A 15,591-nucleotide genomic window follows, 5' to 3' on the forward strand; every position below is an offset into this window, starting at 1 on the left:
TGTTTTTATCTATTTAAGATTTTATTTTTAAGTTACCCCTGTACCCAACATGGGGCTAAAACACAACGCCGAGATCAAGAGTCACAAGTCCCACCAACAGAGCCAGCCAGTCACCCCTGAAACGGTAGCTCTCCCTTTAAAAACAGTAATACATGCAAACAGAATTTTAAATTCAAAGGTGTGGGGGGTAGGGCGCCTGGGTGGCTCAGTGGGTTAAGCCACTGCCTTCAGCTCAGGTCATGATCTCAGGGTCCTGGGATCGAGTCCCGCATCGGGTTCTCTGCTCCGCGGGGAGCCTGCTTCCTCCTCTCTCTCTCTCTGCCTGCCTCTCTGCCTACTTGTGATCTCTCTGTGTCAAATGAATAAATAAAATCTTTAAAAAAAAAAAAAAAGGTGTGGGGGGTCAAGAAGGCACTTATCTTAGTGGGCACGGAGTAATATATGGAATTGGTGAATCACTCTGCTGTATACCTGAAACTAACACTGTTAACTATGCTGGAATTAGAATAAAACAGAAAAAAAAAAAATGGAAAGTTTAACAACATCTTTGCAAATGATCACTAAAGCCTTTTGCATTTAAGCTACCAAAATGAAGCTCCTGAATGTAAAATCTGCCTGAAATTATCTAATCAAATAAAAATTACTCAACTCATGTTCATCCTTTGCTATGGTATAAGAAGGAAATTTAAAATTTTACAAAGTTTCCACATACCTATAGATTTTTGTCAATTTACTTTTTAAAACAAATCAGCTCCCACCCCCCCAACCTTTCCTGTACTAGACTGGAAAGTAAAATGGCTTTTAACAATTTCAAGGACATATGGAAAAGCAATTCTCTTACCCTTGAAATTGGTAATTTTTCTTTGGAAATTATAGACGTTTTCCGATTAATCCAGAGACTCTACGGTCAGGTCACCTTTTTAAACGGAAAACAGATCGTTTTTAACACACTGCTTAAAACCTTCCCAATGACGCCTGGGTGGCTTGGTTGGTTAAGCAGCTGCCTTCGGCTCAGGTCATGATCCCGGCGTCCTGGGATAGAGTCCCACATCGGGCTCCTTGCTCGGCAGGGCGCCTGCTTCTCCCTCTGCCTCTGCCTGCCATTCTGTCTGCCTGTGCTTGCTCTCTCCCCCTCTCTCTCTCTGATAAATAAATAAAATCTTAAAAAAAAAAAAAAAAAAAAACCCTTCCCAATGCGTCTCAGATAAGATCCACATGCCTTTCCTCCAGGGCCCTGCATCTTACAGCAATTCCCTTTCTTTCAGCTTTTTCCTGTCCTCCTTTTTCTCTAATTCTGCCAGCATCAGGTACACTGGCTTCCTCTCAGTCCCTGGGACACCTTCTTCCTTTACGGTTAGTGGTGCTGGTGGAAGTGGTGAGGGTTGTTTTGTTTTGCTTTCTTTCAGGGCCTTTGCTCAAGCTCTTCCCTCTGTCCAGAGGCACTTTCCCTTCTCCTTTCTGTGGACTTCATCTCATCTTTCAGAGCTTATTTTGACTATCACCTTCCCAAAAAAGCCAAGCAGGCAGGGGGTTCTTGTAAAGCAGTATGGATAAATTAGGTCAGCAAGTTCCTTCTCTCTCTCTCTCTTTTTTAGAGGGAGGGGAGGGGAGGGCGAGAGAGAATCTTAAGCAGGCTCCCCTTGGGCCCAGAGGGGCTCAATCTTACAACCTTGGGATCATAACCTGAACTGAAATCAAGAGTCACACACTTAACAGACTGAGGCACCCAGATGCCCCTCATGTCTCTTTAAAGTAAGTAAATTAATACCTTAAATTTACTATCTGGTTGATCAAGTAACACTGACTTGAATTCATTGTCTCTTCATCATTTTCTTGAGGGATGGTTTTGGCCGAGCACCCTGGGGCCGGAAGTCAATGGCAGAGAAACTCCATGGGGCAGACCCATGTTCTTCCAGCTGCCAGGGGCTTAGGAGGGACTGGTTGGTCTTTCCAAGCTCTGCTTTCTCCGTTCACAAATGTCAGCCAGCCCCACGCTGTGGGTCAGTTCCCCAGAAGTAGAGCTGAGGTGGGGATTCTTGTACACGTGGTATATCGGAAATGTGCCCTCAGGAGGAATCTGTAGAGAGAGGGGAGAATCAGGAAAGGGATGGGGGCAGCTAACAGAAGATGTGGTGTCGGCTAAAGTCTAGCCTCAGCCCTGATCCACATGAACTGTTCCTCTTTGAAGCAGAGGGTCTGGGCTTTTGTATCCTCACTCTAGTCAGTCATTGGCTAAAGGCACTTCAGTAGTGGGGAATACAGTAACCTCACAGATCCTGAGGTAGCTCCTTCTTTGCAGGAGGCAGTGGTGAGCCCTTAATAGCCAACACTCAGCAGTCCTGTGCATCCTCCAGGTAAAAGGGACCTGAGTGGGGAACCAAAAGCTATGGATCATTTTAGGGAAGGATAATTCATCCTTGGTACTATTCACATTTTGGGCTGGATAATTCTTTGCGGGGAGCAAAGGGCAGCTGTTCTGTGCATTGTAGTACACTTACCAACATTCCCTGGTCCCTACTCGCTAGATGCCAGTAGCACACCCCCACCCCAGTGTCCAGACATTGCCAGAAGTCTCCTTGAGTACAGAATGGCCTTCTCCTCCCCAGCTATCCTGGTATTCTGTGGTGTCCTGAGCCAGTCCTCTGAGGGAGCTCCTAGCCATCGTACTGTCTGGTCACCAGGATACAGGGTCTCATACACACATTCCATTCTGTGTGTGTGTGTGTGTGTGTGTGCACACGTATGCAGTGGGAAGCCTAAGCTTCTCTGAATATGACTGGCTAATGAAGACTGGGTCAAGCCAGAGGGAAAAGAAGGATCAGTGCAATGTAGCTATTTAGCAAAGAGCATGAACAGCTAAATGACTGATTGACCATGGGTGTTAAGGGAGAGGCTGGCTCCTAGGTTTCTGGCTTTGGCAAATGCAGACAGGGCAAAGAGAACAAGTTCTGGGAAGGAACAGACTGAGTGAGATTTCAGACACTCGGAGTTTGACATGCTGGAGCTCCCTTGCAGACAGGCACCTGTGGAAGGCACGCACAGACCTGAGTCGGGCTGCTGCCCTCAATCTGAGAGTCATCACCTGCAAAATCAAGGACTCAATCACAGTTGTCTAGGGAGGAGGTATTTGGTGAGAAAGGAAGGGGGCTGAGGGCAGCCTTCACATTTAGGGGAGAGAGGAGATGGTCCTAAAGGGCACAAAGAAGGTACAGCAAGAGAGCGAGAAGGAGAAGCAGGAAGCAGCAGGAGAGAAGCCATAAATCACAGAGACAGGTAAGAGAAACAATTGTTCTAAAAAGAAAGATACAGTCCCTTCACCGGTCATGAGGCTCCGTTCCTCCAGGATGTTAGGGTTTTATGAACACCTCCAGAGTGGAGTCAAATGAAAGTGACATTCAGGCAATTTGTTGACCTGTATTTGTTCCATATTAGGCATTCCCATGCAAGAAAAACAAAAGACCTCACTTTTAATGAACATATTTTGTAAAGTGAGTGGTAAACATAACACACAAACTGCCCATAGAGCAAACAAATCTCCTACAAAGATATTCCAGAGACCCCAGCATGGTGGGAGTAGCAAGAACTGGGAACAAGGCCTTTGTGTCGAAGCTCTTGCTCTGTGCCTGCTCTGGGGAGTCCGATTTAGTTTGTTGATCATAAAAATAGGTGCTTGGACAAAGTGACCTCCTGGTGTTCCTTCTACTTAAACATCCTAAGGCTCTAACCAAATCCACACACATTTATTACTTAATATGTCAACGGAAGTTCCATCCGACTGTATGTGCATCAGAAGAGTGGTGCAAAAGGCCTGCATCAGAATAACCCAGGGAGCTTGTTGAGTCCAGGTTCCCACACAGAGGATGCTGTTGCCTAAAAGAATCCCACAATACCACCCACTGAATGGAAGGAAATTTTTGCAGATCATATACATGACAAGGGGTTAGCATCCAGAATATACACAGAACTTCTACAACTTGACCACACCAACAAAACACAACCTGATTTTAAAATGAACAAAGGACTTGAATAGATATTTCTCCAAAGAAGATCTACAAATGGCCGAGAAGCGCAGGACAAGATGCTCAACATCACTCATCATTAGGGAAATGCAAATCAAAACCCCCATAAGACACCACCTCACACCCAATCAGATGATTACGATTAAACAACAACAACAAATGAAAATAGCAAGTTTTGGGAGGGACATGGAGAAATAGAAACTCTTGTGCACTCTCGCTGGGAATGTAAAATGGCGAAAATACTGTGCAAATAAGAGTCTGTCAAATAATTAGAAATAGTATTACCATATGCTCGAACCGGTCCACTTCTGGATATCTGGATAAATATGTATATCTCAAATAATTGGAAATAGGGCCCTAAAGTGGTATTTATACAAGGATATTTATAGCAGTAGCATTCACAATAGCCAAAAAGTAGAAGCAACCCAAATGTCCACTGATGGACAAATGTATAAAAAAAAGTGTGGTATAGAGGCTTCTGGGTGGCTCAGTCAGTTAAGCGTCTGACTCTTGTGATTTCGGCTCAGGTCATGATCTCAGGCTCCTAGGACCAAGCCCTGTGAGAGAGATTCTCTCTCCTGGGGCTCCTGGGTGGCTCAGTGGGTTAAAGCCTCTGCTTTCAGCTCAGGTCATGATCCCAGGGTCCTGGGATCAGCCCCGCATCGGGCTCTCTGCTCAGCAGGGAGCCTGCTTTCCTTCCTATCGCTCGCTCTGCCTGCCTCTCTGTCTACTTGTGATCTCTGTCTGTCTAGTAAATTTAAAAAAAAAAAAAAAAAAGATTCTCTCTCCTCGGGATGCCTGGGTGGCTCAGTTGGTTAAGCAGCTGCCTTTGGCTCAGGTCATGACCCAGTGTCCTGGGATCGAGTCCCGCATCGGGCTCTTTGCTCGGCAGGGAGCCTGCTTCTCCCTCTGCCTCAGCCTGCTACTCTGCCTGCTTGTGCATGCTCTCTCTCTCTCTGACAAATAAATTAAAAAAAAAAAATTCTCTCTTCTCTCTCTCCCTCTGCCCCTCACCACCTCCCCCCATGATCGCTTGTGTGCATGCTCTGTTTCTCTCTCTCTCTCAAAAAAGAAAATGCGGCAGATACATACAGTTAAATATTATTGAGCCTTAAAAGTTAAGGAAATTCTGACACATGCCATAACATGGGTGAACCTTGAGGACATTATGCTCAGTGGAATGAACCAGCTGCAAAAAAACAAATATTGCATAATCCCACTTATATGAGGTATCTGCAAGAGTCAAATTCATAGAGACAGAAAGTGGGATGGTGGTTGCCAGGGGCTGGGACAAGAGAGGAATGGGGAGTTGCTTAATGAAGATGGAGTTTTAGTTTTGCAAGATGAACTGAGTTCTGGAGATTAGTTGCATAACCATATGAATGTACTTAACACTACTGAACTGTACACTTAAAATGGTTTAAATGATTTTTTTTTTTTAATTTCTATGAGGGGCGCCTGGGTGGCTCAGTGGGTTAAAGCCTCTGCTTTCGGTTCAGGTCATGATCCCAGGGTCCTGGGATCCAGCCCTGCATCGGGCTCTCTGCTCCGAGGGGAGCCTGCTTCCTCCACTCTCTCTGCCTGCCTCTCTGCCTACTTGTGATCTTTGTCTGTCGAATAAATAGACAAAATCTTAAAAAAAAAAAATTTCTATGATGACTATCAAAAAGTGACATAATAAAAGTAAAGTAACAGTTCTATAAATTCAAAATAGTATATATTCATATCGTCCTAAAACCCAGCTATACTCTTAGAGTAATTAGTAATAATATATTACTTAAATTTGTTGGTGGGGTGTTTTAAGACCTCTTTGTTTTATAATCAATTTCCAAAGACAACTGTTAGATTAGAAACCTGGAAAGTGATATCGATCCTGTGGAGTGACACTTTTCATTTAGAATGCCCTGTTCCTCTAGGATGGGAATTTCTCCTGCCTGCGTGTCCCCAGCCAGTCCTCGCCATTGCAGACCCCCAGACAACATCCACATGTCTCATCCACATGTCTGCTGGGTATTTCCTGGATGAAGTTCCCAATTCCAGATGAATAAGACTTCCTCAGAAAACTGACTTGATGATCAGGGTGATGCCTCTTCCCAGAAAAAGGATGTCCTCCCACACAACCTCCGTGTCATGAGGGATGATGGAAAAGGCGGGTCCCTCAGACAGAAGACAGAGCATGTTTGTAAGCTTTGACTTCGCGGAGAAGCAAAACTTCCACACAGATTCATTCATTCGTTCTGCAAATATTTCTTGTGTACCAATATTATGCAGTTCACCAGAAAAAAAATCACTTATTAATTATTATTAATTATCAATTATTTAAAATGCAGGCAGAGTTTTACTAAGGCCATTTTTTTAAAAAGATTTTATTTATTTATTTGACAGACAGAGATCACAAGTAGGCAGAGAGGCAGGCAGAGAGAGAGAGAGAGGGAGAGAGGAGGAAGCAGGCTCCCTGCTGAGCAGAGAGCCCGATGCGAGGCTCGATCCCAGGACCCTGGGATCATGACCTGAGCCGAAGGCAGAGGCTTTAACCCACTGAGCCACCCAGGCGCCCCTAAGGCCATTTTCTTGAAGCATAATTTACATAAAACAAAGTTCAGCCTTTCAGGTATATGGTCCAGGAGTTGACGATGTATATTGTATAACCACCACCAAAATCAAGATACAGAATATTTCTATCACCCTGGAGATGTTCTCTTGTGCCCCTTTGTTGACAGGCCCTCCCCTTTCCCCCAGCCCCTGGCAACCACTAATCTGAGTTTTGTCCCTATAGTTCTGCCTTTTCCAAATATCAAATAAACAAAAATCACACAGTATGGTAGCTTTGGTGTCTGGCGGGTTTCACTTAGCATAACCCTGTTGCGATTCCTCCACGTTGTTGCCCAAATCAGCAATTCATTCCTTTTCATTAGTGCGTAGTATTCCATTGCATGGAATTTATTTGCCCATTCACTGGCTGATGAGCATCAGGTTGTTTCCAGTTTTCAGCATTATGAATAAAGCTGCTACAAACATTAGTCTATGGGTCGTTGTATGGATATAAGTTTTCATTGTTCTTGGAGTATTATCTGGGGTGGCATCGCTGGATCATTTAGAGAGTATATGTCTAAATTAATAAGAAACTGCCTGATTGTTTTCTAAAATGACTCTACCTTCTTGCATGCCTACCAGTAATATATACAAGTTCCCCTTGTTCTGGATCTTCTCCAGGCAGACAAAGCTCTTCACAAATATTGGCCTCTTATTTAATTTCAAACCTGTAGGGGCACTTGGGTGGCTCAGTGGGTTAAAGCCTGTGCCTTCGGGTCAGGTCATGATCTCAGGGTCCTAGGATCGAGCCCTGCCTCGGTCTCTCTGCTCAGCAGGGAGCCTGCTTCCTCCACTCTCTCTGCCTGTGTCTCTGCCTACTTGTGATCTCTGTGGGTCAAATAAATAAATAAAATCTTAATTTCAAACCTGTAGTAATCATGGTCATAATATCATCGGCAATACATGGTTTTATCTTGAAGCTTCTCACTCTATAAACGAGGGCCCCCAAATATGCACTGTTTGGTTGTTTCCACATGTACATTTTTCTTTATGAAACAGTAATATGGAAGTGCCTTAAAGATCTCATTAAGTTTAAGAAACTATAGCAAGGCAGAGTTAACCCTTAGCAGATGAGAAATGGACATAGAATAGTATTTGCTTAGTGGTAGAAGGAATCCTAAAAGCCCTCTCTGTCCCAGCCCCAAGCGATGCTTAAATCCCATCTTACTATGGCCCTGGTGAGGGTTCATCCAGGTTATGCTCTGGTCATTTCTGTTTTGGGGATCTCATTTCCGCCTGAGGCAGGGTAACTAAAAGGTACAGTCATCAGGAACACTGCCAACTGTGGACAGTCACTCTCATTTCAGGGTTCACTGGTTCTCCTCTGGAGCATGGGGGTCCACATAATTCCAATCCCTATTTTTATTTAACATCTCTTTAAATATCTGAAAGCAGGGGCCCCTGGGTGGCTCAGTGGGTTAAACCTCTGCCTTCGGCTCGGGTCATGATCTCAGGGTTCTGGGATCCAGTCCCGCAAGGGGCTCTCTGCTCAGCAGAGAGCCTGCTTCCCCCTCTCTCTCTGCCCGCCTCTCTGCCTACTTGTGACCTCTCTCTCTGTCAAATAGATAAATAAAAGCTTTTTAAATATATATATATATCTGAAAGCAGCTCTCCTGTCTCCTAAAGTCCTTTCTCTCTCCTGGACTAAACTTCACTAGTTCTCTTGACCATCCTCACCCAACATGATTTTGAGTATTTCTCCATCCTGCCCCCCTCCATTTAACAGATACAGCTATATCTAATCTCTTCCCATATTGAGGAGCTCAGTACCGATCCCAGAACTCATACGTCTAGGACACGTGGAGTAGATTTTGATCCAGGGCCTCAGTCACTTTTTTGACAGAGGTCTGTGATGCCCACATGGAACTTTCCCTTAGCCATTATTATTGTTAGGCTGGCTACTTAGTTGATCTTCCCCAATCTGTATTTGCAGAGTTAAATTTTGGGAGACTCAAGAGAAGGACCTAAAATATTCTCATTATAGGGGCATCAGGGTGGCTCAGTTGGTGAAGCATCTGCCTTTGGCTCAGGTCATGATCTCAAGGTCCTGGGATCAAGCCCCACATGTGCTCCAGCCCCACATGTACTCCCTGCTCAGTGGGGAGTCTGCTTCTCCCTCTGTCTCTCTCCCTCTGCTGCCCCCCAACTTGTGCTTTTGCTCAAATAAATAAATGTTTTTTAAAAATGTTCTCATTATAGATTCATCTAATACTCCAATCTGCTAGGGCTTTGGGTGACTCTGATTTTATAATCATGTTTACCATCTCAACTTTGTGTCACCTCCAAATTTAATAAGCAGACCTACAAAATCATTGTTCAGCAATACATACTGGTTGAGTACCCACAATGTCGTAGGCAGTTGGGCAGGCACTGTGAATACAAAGACAAATGGGGCTGTTTCTGGAGAGGCTCACAGCAGATGAGTGGGTTGTGAACCACACTGAAAACTTCCCATAGGATTCTGTGAGTGTAACCATCAGAACTAGAACTCTGGCTAAGTCAGGAACTCACCTACTTGCACTAGCATCCAGTCCAGATGTCCCCATGTTGCCCGCATGACTGGCATGAGAAAGCCTGAAGAACATCTAGAAATCTGGGTACGCTATGTCTGTACGTGACCACTGAGGGACCGGTCAGAATATTCAGAGGGATGAGGACCACAGTCTGCTGTGAATTGTGTTTAGTAAGAGGCCAGCCCACACTCTCACCACATCCTCACTGTCCTCATCCATTTTCCCTAATCTCAAAACAATTACCTAAACTTACTCACATGGACATAAGGATTACTGAGAAGCTACATCGCTATGAAATAGACAATGCGCTCCTGGAGTAGCCCAGTTTACAGGAACAGGTAAATAACACCTGCGTGCTTGAGTAATGAACGGATATCCTTTCGGGGAAACTGCATCCTGGGCTGTAGCCTTATTTCAGAGTAATAGATCTCGTGTAGTGCAATTTTGGCAGTGTCCAAGAGGCTGTTGCACCTCCCACGAGGTACTTCTTGGGCTGGGGAGATTGGCAGTCTAGGAACTAAGTGAGTTTTTGCAGAAGAGGAGGAGAGAGGAGGCCGGGAAAGTGCCTTGCTCCCTCACAGAAGGGGAAAGACTGCTTTGGGCACTCAAACTCCCTCGGGAGAAAGGTAAACCCTTCCGGTGTGCATATTTGATCTGCCCCACGGAGCATCTCCAGTTCCCTGGTTTGGATTTTGTTCCCTCTTACCTTTCCCCGCGGGCCACCCCCTCCCCCAGGGGCATAGCCTTTACATAGGTGAGGAGGTTTCCTTGAACATTAAGAAATCCCCATAGAACCACAGATTCCTGAAGGTGGTTTAGGTCCCTGACAACTCTGAGCCCAAGCAGCAAACCTTGGGAAGAATGTGGCTTCCTCAGGAAATTCTTCCTTAGCCTCCCCTTCCAGAAAACCCCCTCCATCTCAACCCCTGCTCCAGAAAGGTTTCCTCCAACGCCCAGGAAACAGGCTTCGCATCCAGAACGTGACAAGCGTCGGTCAGTGTAAAGGACAAAGTCTGAACCGTGTGCGGTTTGTTTTGTGTTGTTTTCCCCCTCATTTCCCCTGGAAGAACACCCCCTCCTCAGGCCTCACCCGCCTCTCGTGAGAGCCCGGACGGGGGAGCGGGGGCCACCGCGTCTGATTCTCTCTGCCGCCAAGGCTCGGTGAACTCTCTCCGGTTCTGTTGTTTACTCACTTCTCGCCGAGTTTCTGTTCGGCCGGGGAAGCTGCGCCGCGGCTCCTCAGATGTTATTTATCTTTTCCTGCGAGGGACTTGTGACAGTCCAGGGTGTCGTGTATCCTGTGCGATTGTTTATCCCCCGGCCCCGCCGGGGCCGCGAGCGGCCTCCTCGCCAGCACTCCGCGTCCCGAAACCCGGGACTACGTGAGCGAGCGAAGGGCGGGGAGGTTACACTTGGGCGCTGGGATGAACCCGCGTCCCCTGGAGCCCGCGGCAACGTGTCCTCAGGCAGAGGCGGTGACCCCGGGCGCCCAGGTGAACCCGGGCGGACAGCTGCGCGCTGCTCCCGCGCCCCCGCCTGCTCCGCGGAAGTCCCCGCCGAGCGCCCCCAACTCAGACGCTCGTCCGGGCGCGGGCGGGGCGGGGGCGACCCCCCACCCCATCCCCCCGCCCCCCCGCAGCCGGTCCCGGCCCGGCCCCGGCGCCACCGCCGCCAGGCGGGGATCGGGGCGCACCGGGCGCTCTCTGGGCCGAGTCACCAGCGGGTCAGCCCTGCCCGGCGGCTGGGCTCTCGAGGGACTCCTACGTGAGCCGCTGCCCCTCGGCCTCCCTCCTTCCCTCCCTGCGGCGACGACGCGCGGCTGCGCTCCCGGCGAGTCCAGCCACAGTCCCGGCCACTCGCACCGCGTGGGCTCGCCCTCGGCTCCGGGTGGGCGGAGGAGCGGGCTTGGCACCCGGGCGGGGGTGGGGTGGGAGACCTTCCGATTCTGCCTCGGACCCGGGCCGATGGAGGATTTGTAATGAACCCATGGGGTGGGGGAGACTTTGGGGTGAGTCTTGTCTTTTTCCTTCTTTTTTCCTTTCCTTTCTTTCCATTTCCATGCCTTCTTCTGGGTTTTCCTGCCCTTCCCATTTTCCTTGTGTCTTGTGGACGCTTTAGAGAGTCAGGTCTCCCCGGGCATCTTCAGGAGCGTGCCCGGGGAGCGACGGCAGGACGGAAAGGGGCTGTGCCCTGACTCTACCAGCCCATCCTAACGCCACACAGGCACACACACACAGGCACACTCACACACTTATGAGGAAAGATCAAACGCTCACGGCGGCCCGAGGTCTGTTTTCTCAGGCGTCCTTCCCCCATCACCGCATTGTTAGCGGGACAATGGGCTCCTGTGTCAGTCTTGTTGGCACCAGTTTTGTACGATGCAGGAAACAGCATTTCCTCTCGGCGCTGGAAAATTAACTTGGATCGTGCTTTTCCCTTTTTATTGAGAATCCGCACACACCCCGGGAAACCCGAGCTCCCGGAGAGGGGAAGGAGCGGCAGCAATAGACATCCCAAAGTCCTGCCCCAGCCCGTCCCCTTCCCGCTCAGCTCAGGGCTCCAGGTCTCTGCCAAAGGAGGAAACTCCCGGCGCTGAACAATAAGATGGGGCTGGGTGTCTCAGCAGTGACCCTCCCACTGGGGCCACCAGGGCGGACTGTGCCAAGTGGCAGTCAGAGCCCTCTTGCAGCCCGTTTTATTTGGAAGAGGAACTTGGCAGAAGGAGCCCCCAGCTCCCCAAAGACCCTCCCCACCGTCTGCCTGGCCACTGGAGGTACCAGTGGGGTGCTCCAAGTTGGCTAACTTTGGACACTGGGAGGAGTTGCCTGGGCGGTCCCAAAATGTACAGATATGAACAGCTGTTAGGTCTACAAAATTGCTGGTAAATATTATCCTACTCCCCTTAGCACTTCTATTTTGGTATTGTGGCTCCCTTTGCTCTGTCTCTTGTCTCTTGGACTAACACTTGATTGCCAAATCATAGAGACAGACAGGAGTCTTCTCTGTCTGCAGTTATCGTTCTGAATGTTTACTAAAAATGGAGACATTGGTGCCTATCCTAGATAGCCCTACTGCCATCTCGTACTGTTCACATTTGTAGGTGGGGTATACTGCCAGCTGACTGCAGAAAATACTCACAAAATTTATACATGTGTCATTTACATGCTATTCTCTATACATGGGGGGAGGCAGACTCCTACCACACACATACTACACTGTATGTTAATGACTGAAATACCTGTACCATCCCCATCTCCTCTACCTGCCTTGATGACCGTGCAGAGAGGAAGACAGAGGCTCCATCTCAAATCTATTATAGGCATACCTCCCCCTTCTCATTAATCTTTTGCAACAAATTCGACAAACATTTTATAGGAATTTAATTGTTGAAAATGTTATTTACCATCAAATTGTAAACTCCCCACACTTTTGGTAGGCTTTATTTTTTAGAGCACTTGTGGCTTTGCAGGAAAATTGAGCAGAAGGTACAGATTTCACATATAACTCTCTCCCCAAATATGTGGAGCCTCTGCCATGGTCAACATTCCCCACTAGAGAGGCATGTTTGTTAAAATCCATGAACTACATGGACACGCCATTATCACCCACGTCCATAGTTTACATTAGGGTTCCCTTATGGTGTACATCCCATGGTTTAGATACATGTATAATGACATGGGTCCACTATTATAGTATCATACAGAGTAGTTTCCCTGCCCTAAAAATCCCGTGTTCCATCTGGTCATTCCTCTAAATGCTCAGTTTTTGAGTTTATCTACAAGCCTAACTGATGTTAAGATCAAAACAGGGAATGTCAACAATGTACGTTGAGGACTTTTATCCTATATGAGTGAGATAAATCAGTGACAGGGATCAGTGGTCTATTGTTGACACTGGCTTCTGACATTTCAGGTTTAGATCTACTTTTTTCCCCCCTGACCATCCACATTTATCCCTTCTTCCTCTTCCAGCTGCAAGAGTTAAGGTCTGCAAAGCAACACTTAAATATTTAAATCCCCTAGGGAAGCACTAAAAGGAACCCTTTGTAATGTGAAAACCATCCCCAGTTGCTGGAGTTCTGAGTCCTGAACCCGGTAAAGGCCAAGGCTGCTTAAAGCTTTGAATGAATGGATGATTGATCATATTATATTGTGTATTTACGTATTGTTTTATTTGTAAGCTTAGAGAAGAGATTACAGCTTTGTGGTCCATAGAAATAAATTTGGGGAGAAACAGATGGAGCGATCTCTAAGAAGGCATAAATTGGTTGCATCCTAATGGTTCAACAAATATTTTGTAATAATGAAAATGTTGGCTGGTTCTTATGGTTAGTCTTGATGCAGTGAGACTTGTCCAGCAGAGTGTGCAAAAAACCCTATATGGCACTGTGAGTTTGCTCCTTAAGAGGTCCTCGCTGCTTTTGCAAAATACTGTCCCTGAAAACATTGTTGATCTTATCTCACCATGGCTTTTTCAGAGTGCATGCAAGTCTGATTTGAATTTACCCCAGGTTTCATGTATTTGTTTCAGCGGGACAATGAGCGCCTTAGAAGATCACTTTGGATCTGCTGCTCAATCATCATTTCCTTCACCTGGAAATAGATCAATGAATGTCTGATGGTGGTAATAGGGATAAACTAGCAAGTAACCTGGAGATATGAATGCAGAGGTCAAAAAGTCATCATGTAGTAAATTAAATGATGTCTAATGCCCTCCAGTGGCAGCTTTCCAATGGTATTACATGGGTGGCTTCAAGGGACCAGTGGAGAAAAACCTTCTACTAGAGTGACTTTTGTATTTGTGGTCCTACGGTTTAGGACCATTTTGCAAACATCTATCTCAGGTGAATGACAACAACAGGCAAACGCAGATTGCTATCCCAAAGCTATTCATAGGGGAAAATATTTAAAATTGAACTTTCCCTGTCACTAATCCTCAAAAAACAGCTTTCTGAACATGATCTATGAACTAGAAGAAAGAAGAAAACTTTTCAGAAAAGAAATGCTCAGAGCTGGGGAAAATGACGAAGGGTTTGAATCTTCTGTTCTCTTCAATGGAAATAGTTGTCTGCACCCAGATTCCTAAGGTTCCATCTGTCCACACATCTTCCTGGTGTTTCCACCTACTTTGTTGCTGCCAATGTTCTAGAGGCAGGCTCTTCCCCCATAGACTTCTCACCAAAGGATTAGCCCAAATTTAAGCTAAATAAGTCAGGGGCTTAATGAGCTCTGGAGCTTCTTTGATAACCTTCAGTTAGGAGGATTTCAGGGCTCCCTAGCAGCTGGCAAATGCAGAATAGTCATATTTCAGCTTGCTTTCCAATGGACTGTTCATGTTGGCTTAACTTGTGTGGGTGACTAGAGATGAATCTTTTATGTTCCTCGTGGGTTGCTGAAACATATCGGTAAAGCTGTTCCTTGGCTCTGTTCAGTAGAAGTCTATATGAAAGAAATTCATTCAGGGAGCTAATAACACACCCCGTCTTACTATTTGAGGTATCCTACCACTGGCCTCCATTTCCTTTTCTATTCCTGGGCCACTGATCTGGTTCTTCCCCAGCCCCTACCCTTCATCTTCCTACCCTGGTTTCCTCCCTAGTAATCTTTTCCTTCTAGAACGGTTGCTAGGTCTCTTTTCTAGAACTCTGGTGCTGAGACTGAGACCTGGTGGAGAACCCTATCAGACACCCTTTGCCTCCGCCCTCCCTGAGAAGTGTGCCCACCCTGACATCTTACTGTGCTGTTCTGCCTGTATTTTCCAGTGTCCAGTTACTTCATCTTTGGCTCCTTTCCCCACTGCTGATTAATTTCTTGGACCTGGCCTAAAGATTCTGATAATCCGTGGGCACCTACCTCTGACACAAACATCCTCAGCATTGGCGAATTCTCTCAGTTTCTGTTTTTCTCCTTTCTGGAGCTTGACTTTCCTTTGTGGGCATCAGCTTATCGTGAGTATCTGACCATTTCCCCACTGGACCCGATGACAGCTCGAAACCTTTCTGAAAAGGAGGCAGGTTTAAATTAAAAAAATAATAATACTAATAAAAATAAATACATAAATATATAGATGTAGATATAGATATAGATATATATCTCAACTGAGGGTCATAGTTACAGCCCTGAAAAAAGAGAAACATGTGAGTCACGACAAGACTTGAAATACCCTGTGATGTTTGCAAGCACCTTTCAGGTTTTAGTCTGCAAGGCCAGATTCCAAGTCTGCTTCTTTTCTCCTGGGTAATCTGCTCACATTTTAGGCAAGCTGCCATCTGGAGAGCAGTGATAACTTAGGTTTTCCAATGGCTAGTTTCCCTGACAAGTTTGACTCACTGAGTCAAAGAATGACTCAGTCTTAAAAGCCACATGCCTTTCATGAATTACACGTATAAAAAAAGAGTCCTCGAATATAGAAACGCTTGGTGTATGAAACATTCTTCAAAAATCTTAAGCATAAAAAAAAATCTAAAG

General features: G+C 46.4%; 1 long non-coding RNA gene across 1 annotated transcript; it reads right to left on the reverse strand.

Moving 5' to 3' along the window:
* Positions 1-763: 763 nt before the first annotated feature.
* LOC116574451 lies at positions 764-10,730 on the reverse strand. The gene is made up of 3 exons (XR_004279318.1): positions 10,318-10,730; positions 1,769-2,077; positions 764-916 (listed from the first exon to the last, which is right to left on the reverse strand). It is a non-coding gene; the product is annotated as an uncharacterized LOC116574451 (long non-coding RNA).
* Between the last annotated feature and the right edge of the window lie 4,861 nt (positions 10,731-15,591).

The sequence above is a fragment of the Mustela erminea genome, chromosome 15 (assembly GCF_009829155.1).
Source record: "Mustela erminea isolate mMusErm1 chromosome 15, mMusErm1.Pri, whole genome shotgun sequence".
Taxonomy (NCBI): domain Eukaryota; kingdom Metazoa; phylum Chordata; class Mammalia; order Carnivora; family Mustelidae; genus Mustela; species Mustela erminea.